Here is an 18878-nt window from a genome sequence, read left to right as displayed (position 1 = left end):
CGCGAAGGGTACTGCTAAATGTGCAGTACATATTCTGTTCTATGGAGAGTGCAGTGAAACACACGTAATTGATGTTGTCACATCCCAAACGTACGTCCTGGTCCATAGTATCCTATAGTAGAGTTGGAGAGTCCTGGTCCATAGTATCCTATAGTAGAGTTGAATAGTCCTGGTCCATAGTATCCTATAGTAGAGTTGGAGAGTCCCGGTCCATAGTATCCTATAGTAGAGTTGGAGAGTCCCGGTCCATAGTATCCTATAGTAGAGTTGGAGAGTCCTGGTCCATAGTATCCTATAGTAGAGTTGGAGAGTCCTGGTCCATAGTATCCTATAGTAGAGTTGGAGAGTCCTGGTCCATAGTATCCTATAGTAGAGTTGGAGAGTCCTGGTCCATAGTATCCTATAGTAGAGTTGGAGAGTCCTGGTCCATAGTATCCTATAGTAGAGTTGGAGAGTCCTGGTCCATAGTATCCTATAGTAGAGTTGGAGAGTCCTGGTCCATAGTATCCTATAGTAGAGTTGGAGAGTCCTGGTCCATAGTATCCTATAGCAGAGTTGGAGAGTCCTGGTCCATAGTATCCTATAGCAGAGATGGAGAGTCCTGGTCCATAGTATCCTATAGCAGAGATGGAGAGTCCTGGTCCATAGTATCCTATAGCAGAGATGGAGAGTCCTGGTCCATAGTATCCTATAGCAGAGTTGGAGAGTCCTGGTCCATAGTATCCTATAGTAGAGTTGGAGAGTCCTGGTCCATAGTATCCTATAGTAGAGTTGGAGAGTCCTGGTCCATAGTATCCTATAGTAGAGTTGGAGAGTCCTGGTCCATAGTATCCTATAGTAGAGTTGGAGAGTCCTGGTCCATAGTATCCTATAGTAGAGTTGGAGAGTCCTGGTCCATACTATCCTATAGTAGAGTTGGAGAGTCCTGGTCCATACTATCCTATAGTAGAGTTGGAGAGTCCTGGTCCATACTATCCTATAGTAGAGTTGGAGAGTCCTGGTCCATACTATCCTATAGTAGAGTTGGAGAGTCCTGGTCCATAGTATCCTATAGCAGAGTTGGAGAGTCCTGGTCCATAGTATCCTATAGCAGAGTTGGAGAGTCCTGGTCCATACTATCCTATAGTAGAGTTGGAGAGTCCTGGTCCATAGTATCCTATAGTAGAGTTGGAGAGTCCTGGTCCATAGTATCCTATAGTAGAGTTGGAGAGTCCTGGTCCATAGTATCCTATAGTAGAGTTGGAGAGTCCTGGTCCATAGTATCCTATAGTAGACTTGGAGAGTCCTGGTCCATAGTATCCTATAGTAGAGTTGGAGAGTCCTGGTCCATAGTATCCTATAGTAGAGTTGGAGAGTCCTGGTCCATAGTATCCTATAGTAGAGTTGGAGAGTCCTGGTCCATAGTATCCTATAGTAGAGTTGGAGAGTCCTGGTCCATAGTATCCTATAGTAGTTGGAGAGTCCTGGTCCATAGTATCCTATAGTAGAGTTGGAGAGTCCTGGTCCATAGTATCCTATAGTAGAGTTGGAGAGTCCTGGTCCATAGTATCCTATAGTAGAGTTGGAGAGTCCTGGTCCATAGTATCCTATAGTAGAGTTGGAGAGTCCTGGTCCATAGTATCCTATAGTAGAGTTGGAGAGTCCTGGTCCATAGTATCCTATAGTAGAGTTGGAGAGTCCTGGTCCATAGTATCCTATAGTAGAGTTGGAGAGTCCTGGTCCATAGTATCCTATAGTAGTTGGAGAGTCCTGGTCCATAGTATCCTATAGTAGAGTTGGAGAGTCCTGGTCCATAGTATCCTATAGTAGAGTTGGAGAGTCCTGGTCCATAGTATCCTATAGTAGAGTTGGAGAGTCCTGGTCCATAGTATCCTATAGTAGAGTTGGAGAGTCCTGGTCCATAGTATCCTATAGTAGAGTTGGAGAGTCCTGGTCCATAGTATCCTATAGTAGAGTTGGAGAGTCCTGGTCCATAGTATCCTATAGTAGAGTTGGAGAGTCCTGGTCCATAGTATCCTATAGTAGAGTTGGAGAGTCCTGGTCCATAGTATCCTATAGTAGAGTTGGAGAGTCCTGGTCCATAGTATCCTATAGTAGAGTTGGAGAGTCCTGGTCCATACTATCCTATAGCAGAGATGGAGAGTCCTGGTCCATAGTATCCTATAGCAGAGATGGAGAGTCCTGGTCCATAGTATCCTATAGCAGAGTTGGAGAGTCCTGGTCCATAGTATCCTATAGTAGAGTTGGAGAGTCCTGGTCCATAGTATCCTATAGTAGAGTTGGAGAGTCCTGGTCCATAGTATCCTATAGTAGAGTTGGAGAGTCCTGGTCCATAGTATCCTATAGTAGAGTTGGAGAGTCCTGGTCCATAGTATCCTATAGTAGAGTTGGAGAGTCCTGGTCCATACTATCCTATAGTAGAGTTGGAGAGTCCTGGTCCATACTATCCTATAGTAGAGTTGGAGAGTCCTGGTCCATACTATCCTATAGTAGAGTTGGAGAGTCCTGGTCCATACTATCCTATAGTAGAGTTGGAGAGTCCTGGTCCATAGTATCCTATAGTAGAGTTGGAGAGTCCTGGTCCATAGTATCCTATAGCAGAGTTGGAGAGTCCTGGTCCATACTATCCTATAGTAGAGTTGGAGAGTCCTGGTCCATAGTATCCTATAGTAGAGTTGGAGAGTCCTGGTCCATAGTATCCTATAGTAGAGTTGGAGAGTCCTGGTCCATAGTATCCTATAGTAGAGTTGGAGAGTCCTGGTCCATAGTATCCTATAGTAGAGTTGGAGAGTCCTGGTCCATAGTATCCTATAGTAGAGTTGGAGAGTCCTGGTCCATAGTATCCTATAGTAGAGTTGGAGAGTCCTGGTCCATAGTATCCTATAGTAGAGTTGGAGAGTCCTGGTCCATAGTATCCTATAGTAGAGTTGGAGAGTCCTGGTCCATAGTATCCTATAGTAGTTGGAGAGTCCTGGTCCATAGTATCCTATAGTAGAGTTGGAGAGTCCTGGTCCATAGTATCCTATAGTAGAGTTGGAGAGTCCTGGTCCATAGTATCCTATAGTAGAGTTGGAGAGTCCTGGTCCATAGTATCCTATAGTAGAGTTGGAGAGTCCTGGTCCATACTATCCTATAGTAGAGTTGGAGAGTCCTGGTCCATAGTATCCTATAGTAGAGTTGGAGAGTCCTGGTCCATAGTATCCTATAGTAGAGTTGGAGAGTCCTGGTCCATACTATCCTATAGTAGAGTTGGAGAGTCCTGGTCCATAGTATCCTATAGTAGAGTTGGAGAGTCCTGGTCCATAGTATCCTATAGCAGAGTTGGAGAGTCCTGGTCCATACTATCCTATAGTAGAGTTGGAGAGTCCTGGTCCATAGTATCCTATAGTAGAGTTGGAGAGTCCTGGTCCATAGTATCCTATAGTAGAGTTGGAGAGTCCTGGTCCATAGTATCCTATAGTAGAGTTGGAGAGTCCTGGTCCATAGTATCCTATAGTAGAGTTGGAGAGTCCTGGTCCATAGTATCCTATAGTAGAGTTGGAGAGTCCTGGTCCATAGTATCCTATAGTAGAGTTGGAGAGTCCTGGTCCATAGTATCCTATAGTAGAGTTGGAGAGTCCTGGTCCATAGTATCCTATAGTAGAGTTGGAGAGTCCTGGTCCATAGTATCCTATAGTAGTTGGAGAGTCCTGGTCCATAGTATCCTATAGTAGAGTTGGAGAGTCCTGGTCCATAGTATCCTATAGTAGAGTTGGAGAGTCCTGGTCCATAGTATCCTATAGTAGGGTCGGAGAGCCCTGGTCCATAGTATCCTATAGTAGGGTCGAAGAGCCCTGGTCCATAGTACCTTGACAGCTCTTCAGTATATACAGTAGCTTTACAGCCATAAAGCCCAGCTATAGGCTCCACTGGGGTGAATTGAGTTACCCATAAAGCCCAGCTATAGGCCCCACTGGGGTGAATTGAGTTACCATAAAGCCCAGCTATAGGCTCCACTGGGGTGAATTGAGTTACCCATAAAGCCCAGCTATATGCCCCACTGGGGTGAATTGAGTTACCATAAAGCCCAGCTATATGCCCCACTGGGGTGAATTGAGTTACCATACTGTACTGCATAATTCCAAGCCCATCTCCTTACCTTGATTTTAAACTCCAGTTGGGAGTTGATGGTGTACATCATCTCTGTTCTCTCCATGGTACGGGCCCCTTCGTTACACTTACGCACCACCTAACACACACACACACACAGTTACATGCAGGCTCACATACATAGACCCCAGGGAAACACAGGCTCTTTGTTGAGCTCATGTTGAGATGGGCTTTGACCTGGTATCAGTTTGGGTTTGACCCCCCGTTGACCTTTTACCTTGCTGACTGATTGGAGGGCTTTCTTACAGGTCTCATACTGGTCAGAGTCCTTAGGAGCCTTCTGACAAATGACCTGGAACAGAGAGAGGGGTCAGGGGTCAGGCAGATCACACACACACATAGGCTGGGACCCAGGACAGTGTGTACTTTATCAAATGTAATAAAGTCTACTGTGTACATAGAGTATGATGAAGAAAGGCTGTGTGAGACCAGCTAGGGTTAACCACTTCGTTAATCCTGGGAGAGGCTTCCAGAACACATCTCTCTCACGCTGCTGTCACGCACACATACACACACACATACAGTGGTTGGAAGCATTAAGTGTAAACAAACATTTCTCAGGACTCAAAAGTCTCCTACTTCATGGACTAATATCCTGCCATAAACCTCAGACTCAAGGGAACAACTAAAATAGAGAACTAGAGAGAAGAGCAGAGAAATAGAGCTGTAAGTGAAACCACCAACATCAGCCATTTTTTTTTTAAATGAAGGCTGTTATAAATGAAGGCTATTATAAATGAAGACTATTATAAATGAAGGCTACAATAGATGAAGGCTATTATAAATTAAGTCTATTGTAAATGAAGGCTACTATAAATGAAGGCTACTATAAATGAAGGCTATGACAGTAGATGAAGGCTATTATAAATGAAGGCTACAATAGATGAAGGCTACTACAGAAGATGAAGGCTATTATAAATGAAGGCTATTATAAATGAAGGCTATTATAAATGAAGGCTATTATAAATGAAGGCTACGACAGTAGATGAAGGCTATTATAAATGAAGGCTACTACAGAAGATGAAGGCTGTTATAAATGAAGGCTATTATAAATGAAGGCTACTACAGAAGATGAAGGCTGTTATAAATGAAGGCTGTTATAAATGAAGGCTACTACAGAAGATGAAGGCTGTTATAAATGAAGGCTACTACAGAAAATGAAGGCTATTATAAATGAAGGCTACTACAGAAAATGAAGGCTATTATAAATGAAGGCTACTACAGTAAATGAAGGCTATTATAAATGAAGGCTACTACAGAAGATGAAGGCTGTTATAAATGAAGGCTACTATAAATGAAGGCTATTATAAATGAAGGCCACGACAGTAGATGAAGGCTATTATAAATGAAGGCTACTATAAATGAAGGCTATTATAAATGAAGGCTACTACAGAAGATGAAGGCTGTTATAAATGAAGGCTACTATAAATGAAGGCTATTATAAATGAAGGCTACGACAGTAGATGAAGGCTATTAAAAATGAAGGCTACTATAAATGAAGGCTACGACAGTAGATGAAGGCTATTATAAATGAAGGCTACTACAGAAGATGAAGGCTGTTATAAATGAAGGCTACTACAGAAGATGAAGGCTGTTATAAATGAAGGCTACTACAGAAGATGAAGGCTGTTATAAATGAAGGCTACTACAGAAAATGAAGGCTATTATAAATGAAGGCTACTACAGAAGATGAAGGCTGTTATAAATGAAGGCTACTACAGAAGATGAAGGCTGTTATAAATGAAGGCTACTATAGATGAAGGCTATTATAAATGAAGGCTACGACAGTAGATGAAGGCTATTATAAATGAAGGCTATTATAAATGAAGGCTATTATAAATGAAGGCTAGAGTAGATGAAGGCTATTATAAATGAAGGCTACAGTAGATAAAGGCTATTATAAATGAAGGCTACGACAGTAGATGAAGGCTATTATAAATGAAGGCTACTACAGAAGATGAAGGCTGTTATAAATGAAGGCTACTACAGAAGATGAAGGCTGTTATAAATGAAGGCTACTACAGAAGATGAAGGCTATTATAAATGAAGGCTACTACAGTAGATGAAGGCTAGAGTAGATGAAGGCTATTATAAATGAAGGCTATTATAAATGAAGGCTATTATAAATGAAGGCTATTATAAATGAAGGCTAGAGTAGATGAAGGCTATTATAAATGAAGGCTATTATAAATGAAGGCTACAGTAGATAAAGGCTATTATAAATGAAGGCTACGACAGTAGATGAAGGCTATTATAAATGAAGACTACTACAGAAGATGAAGGCTGTTATAAATGAAGGCTACTACAGAAGATGAAGGCTGTTATAAATGAAGGCTACTACAGAAGATGAAGGCTATTATAAATGAAGGCTACTACAGTAGATGAAGGCTAGAGTAGATGAAGGCTATTATAAATGAAGGCTATTATAAATGAAGGCTACTACAGAAGATGAAGGCTGTTATAAATGAAGGCTACTACAGAAGATGAAGGCTATTATAAATGAAGTCTACTACAGTAAATGAAGGCTACAGTAAATGAAGGCTATTATAAATGAAGGCTACTACAGTAGATGAAGGCTATTATAAATGAAAGCTATTATAAATGAAGGCTACTATAGTAAATGAAAGCTATTATAAATGAAGGCTACTATAGTAAATGAAGGCTATTATAAATGAAGGCTACTACAGTAGATGAAGGCTATTATAAATGAAAGCTATTATAAATGAAGTCTACTACAGTAAATGAAGGCTATTATAAATGAAGGCTACAGTAAATGAAGGCTACAGTAAATGAAGGCTATTATAAATGAAGGCTACTACAGTAGAAGGCTACTACAGTAGATGAAGGCTATTATAAATGAAAGCTATTATAAATGAAGGCTACTACAGTAGATGAAGGCTATTATAAATGAAAGCTATTATAAATGAAGGCTACTACAGTAGATGAAGGCTATTATAAATGAAAGCTATTATAAATGAAGGCTACTACAGTAGATGAAGGCTATTATAAATGAAAGCTATTATAAATGAAGGCTACTACAGTAGAAGGCTACTACAGTAGATGAAGGCTATTATAAATGAAAGCTATTATAAATGAAGGCTACTACAGTAGAAGGCTACTACAGTAGATGAAGGCTATTATAAATGAAAGCTATTATAAATGAAGGCTACTACAGTAGAAGGCTACTACAGTAGATGAAGGCTATTATAAATGAAAGCTATTATAAATGAAGGCTACTACAGTAGAAGGCTACTACAGTAGATGAAGACTATTATAAATGAAAGCTATTATAAATGAAGGCTACTACAGTAGAAGGCTACTACAGTAGATGAAGGCTATTATAAATGAAAGCTATTATAAATGAAGGCTGTTATAAATGAAAGCTATTATAAATGAAGGCTACTATAGTAGATGAAGGCTGTTATAAATGAAGGCTATTATAAATGAAGGCTGTTATAAATGAAAGCTATTATAAATGAAGGCTGTTATAAATGAAGGCTATTATAAATGAAGGCTACAGTAAATCAAGGCAACAGTAGATGAAAGCTATTATAAATGAAGGCTACTACAGAAGATGAAGGCTGTTATAAATGAAGGCTACTACAGAAGATGAAGGCTGTTATAAATGAAGGCTACTACAGAAGATGAAGGCTATTATAAATGAAGGCTACTACAGTAGATGAAGGCTAGAGTAGATGAAGGCTATTATAAATGAAGGCTATTATAAATGAAGGCTATTATAAATTAAGGCTATTATAAATGAAGGCTAGAGTAGATGAAGGCTATTATAAATGAAGGCTATTATAAATGAAGGCTACAGTAGATAAAGGCTATTATAAATGAAGGCTACGACAGTAGATGAAGGCTATTATAAATGAAGGCTACTACAGAAGATGAAGGCTGTTATAAATGAAGGCTACTACAGAAGATGAAGGCTGTTATAAATGAAGGCTACTACAGAAGATGAAGGCTATTATAAATGAAGGCTACTACAGTAGATGAAGGCTAGAGTAGATGAAGGCTATTATAAATGAAGGCTATTATAAATGAAGGCTATTATAAATGAAGTCTACTACAGTAAATGAAGGCTATTATAAATGAAGGCTATTATAAATGAAGGCTACTACAGTAAATGAAGGCTATTATAAATGAAGGCTATTATAAATGAAGGCTACTACAGTAGATGAAGGCTATTATAAATGAAGGCTATTATAAATGAAGACTATTATAAATTAAGTCTACTACAGTAAATGAAGGCTATTATAAATGAAGGCTATTATAAATGAAGGCTACAGTAAATGAAGGCTACAGTAAATGAAGGCTATTATAAATGAAGGCTACTACAGTAGATGAAGGCTATTATAAATGAAAGCTATTATAAATGAAGGCTACTATAGTAAATGAAAGCTATTATAAATGAAGGCTACTATAGTAAATGAAGGCTATTATAAATGAAGGCTACTACAGTAGATGAAGGCTATTATAAATGAAAGCTATTATAAATGAAGTCTACTACAGTAGATGAAGGCTATTATAAATGAAGGCTACAGTAAATGAAGGCTACAGTAAATGAAGGCTATTATAAATGAAGGCTACTACAGTAGAAGCCTACTACAGTAGATGAAGGCTATTATAAATGAAAGCTATTATAAATGAAGGCTACTACAGTAGATGAAGGCTATTATAAATGAAAGCTATTATAAATGAAGGCTACTACAGTAGATGAAGGCTATTATAAATGAAAGCTATTATAAATGAAGGCTACTACAGTAGAAGGCTACTACAGTAGATGAAGGCTATTATAAATGAAAGCTATTATAAATGAAGTCTACTACAGTAAATGAAGGCTATTATAAATGAAGGCTACAGTAAATGAAGGCTACAGTAAATGAAGGCTATTATAAATGTAAATGAAGGCACTACAGTAGAAGGCTAATACAGTAGATGAAGGCTATTATAAATGAAAGCTATTATAAATGAAGGCTACTACAAGTAGATGAAGGCTATTATAAATGAAAGCTATTATAAATGAAGGCTACTACAGTAGATGAAGGCTATTATAAATGAAAGCTATTATAAATGAAGGCTACTACAGTAGAAGGATACTACAGTAGATGGCTATTAAAATGAAAGCTATTATAAATGAAGGCTACTACAGTAGAAGGCTACTACAGTAGATGAAGGCTATTAAAATGAAAGCTATTAAAATGAAGGCTACTACAGTAGAAGGCAATACAGTAGATGAAGGCTATTATAAATGAAAGCTATATAAATGAAGGCTACTACAGTAGAAGGACTACAGTAGATGAAGACTATTATAAATGAAAGCTATTATAAATGAAGGCTACTACAGTAGAAGGCTACTACAGTAGATGAAGGCTATTATAAATGAAGCTACTATAAATGAAGGCTTTAAATGAAAGCTATTATAAATGAAGGCTACAGTAAATGAAGGCAACAGTAGATGAAAGCTATTATAAATGAAGGCTACTACAGTAGATGAAGGCTGTTATAAATGAAGGCTATTATAAATGAAGGCTGTTATAAATGAAAGCTATTATAAATGAAGGCTGTTATAAATGAAGGCTATTATAAATGAAGGCTGTTATAAATGAAAGCTATTATAAATGAAGGCTACAGTAAATGAAGGCAACAGTAGATGAAAGCTATTATAAATGAAGGCTACTACAGAAGATGAAGGCTGTTATAAATGAAGCTACACAGAAGATGAAGGCTGTTATAAATGAAGGCTACTACAGAAAATGAAGGCTATTATAATGAAGGCTACTACAGAAGATGAAGCGTTATAAATGAGGCTACTAAGAGATGAAGACTATATAAATGTAAGGCTAGACAGTAGATGAAGGCTGTTATAAATGAAGGCTACTACAGAAGATGAAGGCTGTTATAAATGAGCTACTATAGATGAAGGCTATTATAAATGAAGGCTACGACAGTAGATGAAGGCTATTATAAATGAAGGCTATTATAAATGAAGGCTATTATAAATGAAGGCTAGAGTAGATGAAGGCTATTATAAATGAAGGCTATTATAAATGAAGGCTACAGTAGATAAAGGCTATTATAAATGAAGGCTACGACAGTAGATGAAGGCTATATAAATGAAGGCTACTACAGAAGATGAAGGCTGTTATAAATGAAGGCTACTACAGAAGATGAAGGCTGTTATAAATGAAGGCTACTACAGAAGATGAAGGCTATTATAAATGAAGGCTACTACAGTAGATGAAGGCTAGAGTAGATGAAGGCTATTATAAATGAGAGCTATATAAATGAAGGCTATTATAAAATGAAGGCTAGAGTAGATGAAGGCTATTATAAATGAAGGCTATTATAAATGAAGGCTACGTATATAAAGCTATTATAAATAAGGCTACGACAGTAGATGAAGGCTATTATAAATGAAGGCTACTACAGAAGATGAAGGCTGTTATAAATGAAGGCTACTACAGAAGAGAAGGTATTATAAATGAAGGCTACTACAGTAGATGAAGGCTAGAGTAGATGAAGGCTATATAAAGAAGGCTATAAATGAAGGATTATAAATGAAGTCTACTACAGTAAATGAAGGCTACTACAGTAGATGAAGGCTATTATAAATGAAGGCTACAGTAAAGAAGGCTACAGTATAATGAAGGCTACAGTAAATGAAGGCTATTAAAATGAAGGCTACTAACAGTAGATGAAGGCTATATAAATGAAAGCTATTATAAATGAAGGATATAGTAAATGAAAGCTATTATAAATGAAGGCTACTATAGTAAATGAAGGCTATTATAAATGAAGGCTACTACAGTAGATGAAGGCTATTATAAAGAAGCTATTATAAATGAGTCTACACAGTAAATGAAGGCTATTATAATGAAGGCTACAGTAAATGAAGGCTACGTAAATGAAGGCTATTATAAATGAAGGCTACTACAGTGAAAGGCTACTACAGTAGATGAAGGCTATTATAAATGAAAGCTATTATAAATGAAGCTACTACAGTAGATGAAGGCTATATAAATGAAAGCTATTATAAATGAAGGCTACTACAGTAGATGAAGGCTATTATAAATGAAAGCTATTATAAATGAAGGCTACTACAGTAGAAGGCTACTACAGTAGATATAGGCTATTATAAATGAAAGCTATTATAAATGAAGGCTACTACAGTAGAAGGCTACTACAGTAGATGTAGGCTATTATAAATGAAGGCTATTATAAATGAAGGCTATTATAAGAAAGGCTATTATAAATGAAGGCTACAGTAGATGAAGGCTATTATAAATGAAGGACTATATAAATGAAGGCTACAATAATGAAGGCTAAGTAGAGAGACTATAAAATGAAGGCTATTATAAATGAAGGCTACAATAAATGAAGGCTATTATAAATGAAGGCTATTATAAATGAAGGCTATTATAAATGAAGGCTATTATAAATGAAGGCTACAGTAGATGAAGGCTATTATAAATGAAGACTATTATAAATGAAGGCTATTATAAATGAAGGCTAGAGTAGATGAAGGCTATTATAAATGAAGGCTATTATAAATGAAGGCTACAGTAGATGAAGGCTATTATAAATGAAGGCTACAGTAGATGTAGGCTATTATAAATGAAGGCTATTATAAATGAAGGCTATTATAAATGAAGGCTATTATAAATGAAGGCTATTATAAATGAAGGCTACAGTAGATGAAGGCTATTATAAATGAAGGCTATTATAAATGAAGGCTATTATAAATGAAGGCTACAGTAGATGAAGACTATTATAAATGAAGGCTATTATAAATGAAGGCTACAATAAATGAAGGCTATTATAAATGAAGGCTATTATAAATGAAGGCTATTATAAATGAAGGCTATTATAAATGAAGGCTACAGTAGATGAAGGCTATTATAAATGAAGACTATTATAAATGAAGGCTATATATAAATGAAGTGCATTATAAATGAAGGCTATTATAAATGAAGGCTATTATAAATGAAGGCTACAGTAGATGAAGACTACTATAAATGAAGACTATTATAAATGAAGGCTATTATAAATGAAGGCTATTATGAATGAAGGCTATTATGAATGAAGGCTATTATAAATGAAGGCTATTATAAATGAAGGCTATTATGAATGAAGGCTATTATAAATGAAGGCTACAGTAGATGAAGGCTACAGTAGATGAAGGCTACAGTAGATGAAGGCTACAGTAGTGTTTGTGTGTGTGTTCGTGAGAGAGTGTGTGTGAATTATAATAAAACGTATTAAAAGATTAGAGATCAGAAACACATGACATGCTATTCCAGTTCAACGAGACTGTAGGAGAGAGAGGAGAGGGGGAGAGAGAGGGGGAGAGAGAGGGGGAGAGGAGGAGAGAGGGGGGAGAGAGAGAGGGGGAGAGAGAGGAGAGAGAGAGGAGAGAGAGGAGAGAGGGAGAGAGAAGAGAGGGGGAGAGGAAGAGAGGGGAGCAGAGAAGAGAGGGGGAGAGGAAGAGAGGGGAGCAGAGAAGAGAGGGGGACTAATAGTGTGAGAACGAAAGTAATAGAAATAATAAACGTGTGTGAGAGGGATGAGAGAATGAAGGGGGAGCGAGAAAGGAGGGGGGGAGCGAGAAAGGAGGGGGATGAGAGAATGAAGGGGAGGGAGAAAGGAGGGGATGAGAGAATGAAGGGGAGGGAGAAAGGAGGGGGATGAGGAGATGAGGGGGAGGGAGAAAGGAGGGGGATGAGAGAATGAAGGGGGAGGGAGAAAGGAGGGGGCTGAGAGAATGAAGGGAGAGGGAGAAAGGAGGGGGATGAGAGAATGAAGGGAGAGGGAGAAAGGAGGGGGATGAGAGAATGAAGGGGGAGGGAGAAAGGAGGGGGATGAGAGAATGAAGGGTGAGGGAGAAAGGAGGGGGATGAGAGAATGAAGGGGGAGGGAGAAAGGAGGGGGCTGAGAGAATGAAGGGGGAGCGAGAAAGCAGGAAATAAGAGGCTGGTTCAGTGTAATCAAATCTTCAGTGTTACGTAAGAGACAAAGTCCTTCAGAGAGTGAGACAGTCATGAACAAGGTGTGTGTGTCTTTCTGCATGGTTATATACAGTACATTCAGACAGTATTCTGACCCCTCGACCTTTTCACACATTTTTTTTTACATTACAGCCTCATTCTAAAATGTATTATATGACTTTTCCCCCCTCATCAATCTACACACAATACTTCATAATAACAAAGCAATAACCATGTTTTTAGAATTGGTCACCATCCTGACCAAGGCCCTTCTCCCTCGTTTGCTCAGTTTGGACGGGCGGCCATCTCTAGGAAGAGTCTTGGTGGTTCCAAACTTCTTCCATTTAAGAATGATGGAGACCACTGTGTTCTTGGGGACCTTCAATGCTGCAGAAATGTTTTGGTACCCTTACCCAGATCTGTGCCTCAACACAATCCTGTCTCAGAGCTCTACGGACAATTCCTTTGACCTCATGGCTTGGTTTTTGCTCTGACATGCACTGTCAACTGTGGGACCTTATATAGACAGGTGTGTGCCTTTCCAAATCATGTCCAATAAATAGAATTTTCCACAGGTGGACTCCAACAAGTTGTAGAAACATCTCAAGGATGATCAATTGAAACAGAATGCTGCTGAGCTCAATTTCGAGTCTCATAGCAAAGGATCTGAATACTTACATAAGGTATTTGTTTTTATTTTTAATACATTTGAAAAGTGTCCAGTATATAAGTGTCCAGTATATGAGTGTTAAATGAGTGTCCAGTATATGAGTGTCCAGTATATGAGTGTCCAGTATATGAGTGTCCAGTATATAAGTGTCCAGTATATGAGTGTGCTAGATGAGTGTCCAGTATACGAGTGTTAATTGAGTGTCCAGTATATGTGCGTCCAGTATACGAGTGTGTTAGATGTGTGTCCGGTGTATGAGCGTCCAGTATATGAGCGTCCAGTATACGAGCGTCCAGTATACAAGTGTCCAGTATATAAGTGTCCAGTATATAAGTGTCCAGTATATAAGTGTCCAGTATATAAGTGTTAAATGAGTGTCCAGTTTATGAGTGTTAAATGAGTGTCCAGTTTATGAGTGTTAAATGAGTGTCCAGTATATGAGTGTTAAATGAGTGTCCAGTTTATGAGTGTTAAATGAGTGTCCAGTATATAAGTGTCCAGTATATAAGTGTCCAGTATATGAGTGTCCAGTATGAGTGTTAATGAGTGTCAGTTTATGAGTGTTAAATGAGTGTCCAGTATATGAGTGTTAAATGAGTGTCCAGTATATGAGTGTTAAATGGTTTCCAGTATGAGTGTCCAGTATATGAGTGTTAAATGAGTGTCCAGTATATGAGTGTCCAGTAATGAGTGTCCGTATATGAGTGTAAAGAGTGTCCAGATATGAGTGTAAATGAGGTGTCCAGTATATGAGTGTCCAGTATATGAGTGTAAATGAGTGTCCCAGTATGAGTGTAGTATATGAGTGTTAATTGAGTGTCCAGTATATGAGTGTCCAGTATATGAGTGTTAAATGAGTGTCCAGTTTATGAGTGTGCTAGATGAGTGTCCAGTTTATGAGTGTCCAGTATATGAGTGTTAATTGAGTGTCCAGTATATGAGTGTCCAGTATATGAGTGTTAAATGAGTGTCCAGTTTATGAGTGTGCTAGATGAGTGTCCAGTTTATGAGTGTCCAGTATATGAGTGTTAATTGAGTGTCCAGTATATGAGTGTCCAGTATATGAGTGTTAAATGAGTGTCCAGTTTATGAGTGTGCTAGATGAGTGTCCAGTTTATGAGTGTGCTAGATGAGTGTCCAGTTTATGAGTGTTAAATGAGTGTCCAGTATATAAGTGTCCAGTATATAAGTGTCCAGTATATGAGTGTCCAGTATATGAGTGTTAAATGAGTGTCCAGTTTATGAGTGTTAAATGAGTGTCCAGTATATGAGTGTTAAATGAGTGTCCAGTTTATGAGTGTTAAATGAGTGTCCAGTATATAAGTGTCCAGTATATAAGTGTCCAGTATATGAGTGTCCAGTATATGAGTGTTAAATGAGTGTCCAGTTTATGAGTGTTAAATGAGTGTCCAGTATATGAGTGTTAAATGAGTGTCCAGTATATGAGTGTTAAATGAGTGTCCAGTATATGAGTGTCCAGTATATGAGTGTTAAATGAGTGTCCAGTATATGAGTGTCCAGTATATGAGTGTCCAGTATATGAGTGTTAAATGAGTGTCCAGTATATGAGTGTTAAATGAGTGTCCAGTATATGAGTGTCCAGTATATGAGTGTTAAATGAGTGTCCAGTATATGAGTGTCCAGTATATGAGTGTTAATTGAGTGTCCAGTATATGAGTGTCCAGTATATGAGTGTTAAATGAGTGTCCAGTTTATGAGTGTGCTAGATGAGTGTCCAGTTTATGAGTGTCCAGTATATGAGTGTTAATTGAGTGTCCAGATATGAGTGTCCAGTATATGAGTGTTAAATGAGTGTCCAGTTATGAGTGTGCTAGATGAGTGTCCAGTTTATGAGTGTCCAGTATATGGTGTAATTGAGTGTCCAGTATATGAGTGTCCAGTATATGAGTGTAAATGAGTGTCCAGTTATGAGTGTGCTAGATGAGTGTCCAGTTTATGAGTGTCCGTATATGAGTGTTAATTGAGTGTCCAGTATATGAGTGTCCAGTATATGAGTGTAATGAGTGTCCAGTTTATGAGTGTGCTAGATGAGTGTCCAGTTTATGAGTGTCCAGTATATGAGTGTTAATTGAGTGTCCAGTATATGAGTGTCCAGTATATGAGTGTTAAATGAGTGTCCAGTTTATGAGTGTCCAGTATATGAGTGTTAATTGAGTGTCCAGTATATGAGTGTCCAGTATATGAGTGTTAAATGAGTGTCCAGTTTATGAGTGTGCTAGATGAGTGTCCAGTTTATGAGTGTGCAGTACATGAGCGTCCAGTATACGAGTGTCCAGTATACGAGTGTCCAGTATACGAGTGTCCAGTATACGAGTGTCCAGTATACGAGTGTCCAGTATACGAGTGTCCAGTATACGAGTGTCCAGTATACGAGTGTCCAGTATACGAGTGTCCAGTATCCAGTATGAGTGTGTTAGATGTGTGTCCAGTATTTGAGTGTCCCGTATTTGATTGTGTTAGATGTGTGTCCAGTGTATGACTGTCCAGTATGAGTGCATTAGATGTGTCCAGCATATGAGTGTCCAGTATATGAGTGTGTTAGATGTGCCTCCAGTATATGAGTGTCCAGTGTATGAGTGTCCAGTATTTGAGTGTGTTAGATGTGTGTCCAGTGTATGACTGTCCAGTATACGAGTGCTGTCTTACGTCCATCAGCAGAGGCAGGCGTGTGACTCTCTGCATCGGCAGGATTAGGAAGGAGATCATTGGGAGGTTCCTGCAGTCTGGGTGACCCTCAATACGAGTCAACACCTCCTTAAACACTGGACTCTTACTACCACTGCAACACACAGACAGAGAGACATAGAGAGAGACAGGCAGACAGGTAGACACAGTGAGGCAGAGAGAGAGAGAGAGGACAGTCAGTCACAGTTCAAAGTTGACTTGGGTGTGCACGCATGCATTCATTCATTCATATATATATATATATATATATGTGTGTGTGTGTGTGTGTGTGTGTGTGTGTGTGTGTGTGTGTGTGTGTGTGTACACTCACACTAGCCTCTGTAAGGTCCTCTGCTGATAAACCTCATTGGAGCAGTAGGTGATGTAGGGTCAAAGTTGGACTGGGCGTGTCTGAACACTATATCACTGATGTCATCTATAACACACTTCTGCTGGTGTATATCCTCTAACTCTTTAAAGAACCTAAGAGAGAGGGAGAGAGACAGACAAAGACAGCCGAGAGAGAGACAGAGAGAAAGAGAGACAGAAAGACAAAGAAAGAGAGACAGAGAGACACAGACAGAGAGAGACAGAAATAGAGACAAAGAGAGAGAGAGACAGAGAGAGAAAGAGAAAGAGACAGAGAGAGAGAGAGAGAGAGAAAGACAGTTAGCATGTGGACATTCAGGGCCTAAACCATCAACCTTTGGACTGAAGAGTTTAGCACTGGAGTTCAACAAAATCTTAAAGATGTTGACGTCATCATTCTGCAGGAGACATGGTGTAAGGCTGACATTGTCACTCACTGTCCCACAGGCTACAGAGAGGTAATTGTGCCATCACAGAAACACAGCTCTGTCAATAGAGGCAGAGACTCTGGAGGACTGATTATTTGGTACAAATCAACTAAACATCTAATTGATCCCATCAAAATTGGCAAATATCACATTTGGTTAAAACTGAAAAAAGAACTTGAAAGTACGACAGAAAAATATGTGTTCCTTTGCACAATATATACCCCCCCCCCCCAGAATCCCCCTATACTCAGAGGAGATCTTCCCCACCCTTGAGGAAGAGACGTGCCATTTCCAGGCCCAGGGAAATGTGCTCATCTGTGGGGACACAAATGCGCGCACAGGAACACGACCTGATCTAACGAGTACACGAGGGGACAGCTTTATTACAGGCCATTCTGTTTCTAACTGTCTTAATCTCCCCATAGAAACAACAGTGACAGCACAGTCAACAAAAACGCGAAGGATCTGTTGCAGCTCTGTAGAAGCCTGGGTCTGTAATTTTGTCAACGGTAGGTTACGGGGGACTCTTTGGGGAGATTCACCTACTGCTCACCTCTTGGCCACAGTACAGTAGACTATATGATTACAGACATTGACCCTTTTCTCTTCAGCTCATTCACTGTCAAGCCACTAACACCTCTGTCTGATCACAGCCAAATTACGTTGTTCCTCAAAAGAACAGACATGGAAAAAACAGACATTCACAGCCCGGTAAGCTGTACACATCAGACATTATACAGATGGGCCCAAAACAGCACAGAAGAATACCAGAAAGCAACCTGGAACCAAAATATCCAAACACTCTTAGATAATTTTCTGGATACCATTCACTCACAGTAAGAAGGCATCAATCTAGCAGTACAAAACATCAACTATATATATATATTCAGGCAAAACGGGAAAAGAAGCACAATTGAATTGATAAAAAGAAAAACAAAAAGATCACAGATGACAATGGTTTGATGCAGATTGTAAAATTATAAGGAAAAAACTTAGAGACTATCCAACAAAAGCACAGAGACCCAAATAATGGTGAATTACACCTTCATTACTGTGAGACTTTAAACTCTATAAACGTACACTCAGAACCAAAAAGCACAGTACAACAGCAAGCAGCTGACACTAATTGAGGAGTCCATAAACACAAAACATTCTGGCAAAATTGAAAAAACTAAAAAAATCTAAACAAGAGGAATTAGCGATACAAATGGTGACATATGGACAACCCATTTTAAAACACTCTACAACACCGTTCAAATTGACACAAACGCAGAACAACGCCAAATTCATGAGAAGTTGAATGGATTAGAAAAAGCTATAAAGGACAAACAAAAAACCACTGGACTCCCCAATTACTGACCAGGAGCTCTATAAGAAACTTCAGGCTCTGAAATTTAAAAAGGCATGCGGACCGGATGGCATCCTAAATGAGATGCTCAAACTCACTAGTGCAAAATTTAATTGGCTATATTAGAACTGTTTATTTGATCCTGAGTGTAGTTATTTCCCTGACATCTGGAATCAGACTCATAACCCCAATCTTTAGAAAGGAGACAAATTTGACCTAAAATTAGAGGCATTGTG

The 18878-nt window shown here is 38.7% G+C and overlaps 1 pseudogene; it reads right to left on the bottom strand.

Moving 5' to 3' along the window:
- Positions 1–18878, bottom strand: part of LOC120018912 — a 58454-nt pseudogene that overhangs the window by 39359 nt on the left and 217 nt on the right.

The sequence above is a fragment of the Salvelinus namaycush genome, chromosome 23 (assembly GCF_016432855.1).
Source record: "Salvelinus namaycush isolate Seneca chromosome 23, SaNama_1.0, whole genome shotgun sequence".
NCBI classification, from domain to species: domain Eukaryota; kingdom Metazoa; phylum Chordata; class Actinopteri; order Salmoniformes; family Salmonidae; genus Salvelinus; species Salvelinus namaycush.
This window is presented reverse-complemented; position numbering and strand designations above follow the sequence as displayed.